Here is a 4,578-nt window from a genome sequence, read left to right on the forward strand (position 1 = left end):
GGGCTGCTCCTCGGCTCCAGGGGCCGAGTACAGAGCGGGGAAAAGTAGCGGGAGGGGGCATTTCTCAGGATGTGATGCGTATTGTCTCTGCCAGGGTTTTAATAGAGCGCGGGAAGGTCAGGAGGGCTCCGGAGAGGGCTTGGTTTGGGCGCAGAGGCAGCATCTTGGCCGGCTGGGCTGCGGAAAAAAAATCTGGGCGCTGCATCTTGCAGGGATGTGCCTGGAAGCTGCGGGGAACAGGCACCAGCGATGCTGTGATAAGTCCCAGTAGTCCTGTGTCGAGAACAATGTGAGTGTGGCTGTTCGCTGCCTTCCTCACGCTGGATTTGCCCAGTGAGAAGCTGAAGGCTGACTTCTCAGATAGAAAGGACCATGTCCATTCCCAGTGCTGGAGAGAAGCCTATGCTTTGTCCTGGGAAGCGTGTGTAGTTTGTCACCTTCTTATCATCAGCTTCTAGTTCTGGGATGGTCGTGGGTTGCTCAGGTTGAAGTCGATGGCCTTAATTCCTCTGCACCCCATGGTTTAGTTTTTTTTACAGCTCTGAATATTTGTTGCAGACCATCCTTTACGTCCTGTTAAATATGTGGACTGCAGAACTCCTGCAAGTAACTGCTCCCTGAAAGCCTTGCCCAATCCAATTTGTCCACATGTGTATGTCTGGCAAACTGAATGAGGCTGGGGGTAGTTTTTTCCTTTCCTAAAGACTGTTCTTTGTTTCACATTTGACTGCTTAGTTTAGGGTGAGGACAGCAGTCCTCCGAAGGTATCTACATGGAAGGCATTATAATAAAGAGATTTAACACAAGCTTTTTGGAAATGCAGTCAGCAGTGCCAGAAAAATGTGAATGAATGACTGGTGAGAACACATTGCCTGTAAATGTGTAGATGGGAGGGGAGGTTCTACAATACGTTTCTTTCTATCTGGAAGTACTGGCATTTAGCACATGTAGGGGGAACCTCCGTAGAAATAAAGTTGCAGTACTGCTTTTCAAAGGAGGCGTAATTCTACATCCATTTTTAAGAAAGATGTAACATATGAAAATATTCACTAGCTTCACTAAATCCTTCTACAGAATAAATAAAAGAATGTAATCTTTTTGATAGTAAGCTTTGAAACTGCAGTAGCAGCTACTAAATGTTTGCTTTCAAGAAATTTGATTAGAAATTGATAACCAGTTGAATGTTAGACAAAGATACATAAGAGGCAGTAACAGAAAACTATTTTTATCTATGAAATAAATGTTCTTCTATGGATAGGTTTTGCAACATTAGACTTTTCTGAGAGAAGAAAATGTAGCTCTTGGATTTGTCTTCCATTGTTAGGAACTAGAACTTGTCAGGATAGTTACCAGCATTTGTCAAGCTGCTTCTTGCTGCTTCTCCATGCTGAATTCTGTTTATTTGATTTGTTCTTGGATAGGTGTTTTGGAAGAAAAAAAAATCCCACAGTAAAATACTGTATGTCTTTTAATGAGCTGTGGTAAAATAAATTCCGGTAGGGTATCAACAGATGGTATGGGCAGAATTTTTAATTGGGGAAGTGAAACTTAAATCTGTGCTTTCATATTGAGGCGGTGAAATAAAAGTGGAATTTCAGACAAGTTGAGCATCCAGGATAAGATTGCTTCTAAAGCAGTTCTCAAGTTTTATGCTCCTTATCTTTATCTGATTTTCTTCATCCAAACTGGGAACACTTGAGCTGGGGAGAGAGAATTAATATTAATCTGTGTTATAATATAAGCAAAATAGAAGATTAAAGAAGAAATTGAAAGTTCAGACAATGAAACAACAGAATTACAGTAGCCTTCTAAGTTCTTATGCTTTGGTAGCACTGTCATAATAACTGCATTACCTCATGATCAGTCGTAAAAGAAAAGCCTGATCTCTTTAAGCCACCTGGGTTGCATTGTTTGCCATAGCTAGGAATTGGGTAACCTTACAAAAGTACAGCAAAAAGTCTTGTCTGATACTACATGATTATTAACATTCCCATGCATCTGTTTATGACTGTTATACATCCATAGTCAGCCAGGCAACTGCTAAAGACATCTAATATAACCTCTTAACATCACTGATGGACAAAACAAAAAGATTAATCTTTGTATATGTTAGTGATAATGATTCAGTATCTATCTAGCACATTGTTCAACAAGTTTGTTGTGGTGTTCTTTAATGAGCTTCCTTTCTACAGCTTCTCAATGAATGCTTCTGATGGTACGCTGGCCAGAATGCACTGTTTTTGTAAGAAACGAATCATCAAACTATTTTTCATTTCTGTGTAATCTTATAGAATTTCCATTTTATTTCGGTGTTACCTCCACATTAAATTCTTCTAAAAGGATTTCCTACTTTCACGGGTCTAACTCAGCTTAGGTGAAAATGCTTGAGGAGAATTTCCAGGAGAATATACAGGGTGGCTATAAGATCTCATGCAGTTGCTCGAGTGTAATTTTTCAAATACAACAAAAAATGAATGACTACATTTGTGGCCTGATTGTGCAAGCCCCTCCACATATGGGATTTCTTATCTCTTTTTTACTCAGTAGAAATCCTGGCTTACTTGTGAGTTTGGCTCCTGCTTTCTACTGATGACAGTGCCTGTGTTAATGCTCTACAAGCAAATTGCCATGTCTAAGCCAGATGCTAATAGAAATCAAGCAACAGACATATACAGTTAATTGGAGAAGTAACTCAAGAATCACTGGTGATAGCACAATTACCAGATCCAGCTTGCAACTGAAATCAGTCCCCGTTTGAGTAACTTTCTGTAAGTGTGAGACAGCAGAGCTGATTTGCTGCCATGAGCACTACAATGAAGAAATGGGACTTAGCCAGTCTGCAATCTTCTCAATTTTGCTAGGGTTTTTTTGTTTTTTTGTTTGTGGATTGTGTTCTCTGTTTGCTTCTCACCATTTGTTGACTCAGCTCCACAACTAACAGAAATTAAGCATGTGTAGCTTTACTGAAACTATGTTGATTTACAGCAACTCATGATTTGGAACTGAAACTGGTATGCAGTTCCATGTAATACGAGAACCAGATTTATTCACAGGGAAACATGAACTAAAAGTTAAGTTTAGGAATAGAGGATGCATACGTCATTAACACTTTGTGAATAAATGGAGAAAAAGTAGCTCTTAAAGTGGTGATAAATTTGGTCTTAAAATTACAGGAAGATTGGCCAAGTGTAAGAAAAGCAACAGAGTGCAGCAGTCAGTACTTTAAAGAGGAGGTTGGGTAAATTTATAAAAGCAATCCTATGACATGATTGCTTGTGATGGCAGACTAGATCTGTTAGGTAAGAAGAATCCTTCCAGTCTTATGTTCTTATGAAGAGATGTTAACAAAAGGACGAAAGTCAAATAATTCTCATTGGGACTATCTTTAATGTTTCTTCGAAGTATTAGTTGGGCTACCACTGTAAATTAGCATACTACAGCAATCAGAGGATTTCATACCATGCCAAACATGTTCAGCGCTACAGCAGGTTAGTCCTCCAACTTGCCTCCTATAGTTACAATAGGAAAATCTGATGATTGATTACTTTTTTTAATGCAGCAATATTTCTGTTGTAGAAGCAAAGATATCAGTCCTAAAGCATCGGTAGTAAGATCTACCTTCATCCCTTGAGCATTGGACATAAGGATTGCATTGCAAGGATAAGTTGTGCTCATTGTAATTCAGAACATGAGAAGATCTTGTCTCATAGTCATATTTTAGGCAATACTGCCAGCAGTGCAGCATTGCTTAGTAGTATTACCATCACCAGTCTCACATTCTTTTTTACCAACCATCTATAACAATGTGACTTTTGCAAGAGCCTGAGTTATGTCCACCTTTGCATCTTCTTGTTACTTGTTACTACTGTAGTTGCACTAGTGCTGACTAATGCTGTAATACAGCGACAGTTTAACTATGCAGTTTCATTCTGAGGGAAAATATTGCCTCTGGACAAATAGTTATTTCTTATTGCTTTATATAAAAAATAAAAAGCACACTTCAGTATTCCTGTAACGGAACTTACCAATTCATAACTCCCTTTTCTAAGGACAGCTGCACAACTAAAATGTAACTTGAAGCCAGCAAAATACATCCGTAGTATTTCAGCTGTGAGATGAATTGGAAGAAAATGGATTGCAGTTTTGAGCAACCTGTTTTTCAAGACATTTCTCTTTGTCATAGAATTTTTCATATGATCTGATGGGCAATCAAGACCATTGGTATCTAATCAATAGCCCAAATAGTATCCTCCTTTCTCAGCACCATAAGAAAGGGAAAAGAGGAGAGAGGAGGAAAACATAAAAGTGCCATCATACAGAACAAATGCCAATGATTAAGATATTCAAACAGTGCTTTGATTCTTTATAGATTGAGTCTAGGAATAGTGTCTACCAGATTTAGCTTCGAGGAAGGTAAGTTGTCTGTATATCCTACGTAGACCTTTAGTTCATAACTAGGTCTGCCAGTCCATTTGTTTTTCAAGGGTTTCAAGTTTCCAGGAGCTGATGAAAAATGCCAAGGCAGTGCTTATAGGGATAGTTCCACCTTTCTGCTAGTGTTTGCATGCTCATTCCTGC

This window comes from Nestor notabilis, unplaced genomic scaffold, assembly GCF_000696875.1.
Source record: "Nestor notabilis isolate BGI_N333 unplaced genomic scaffold, ASM69687v1 scaffold24455, whole genome shotgun sequence".
NCBI classification, from domain to species: Eukaryota; Metazoa; Chordata; class Aves; order Psittaciformes; family Psittacidae; genus Nestor; species Nestor notabilis.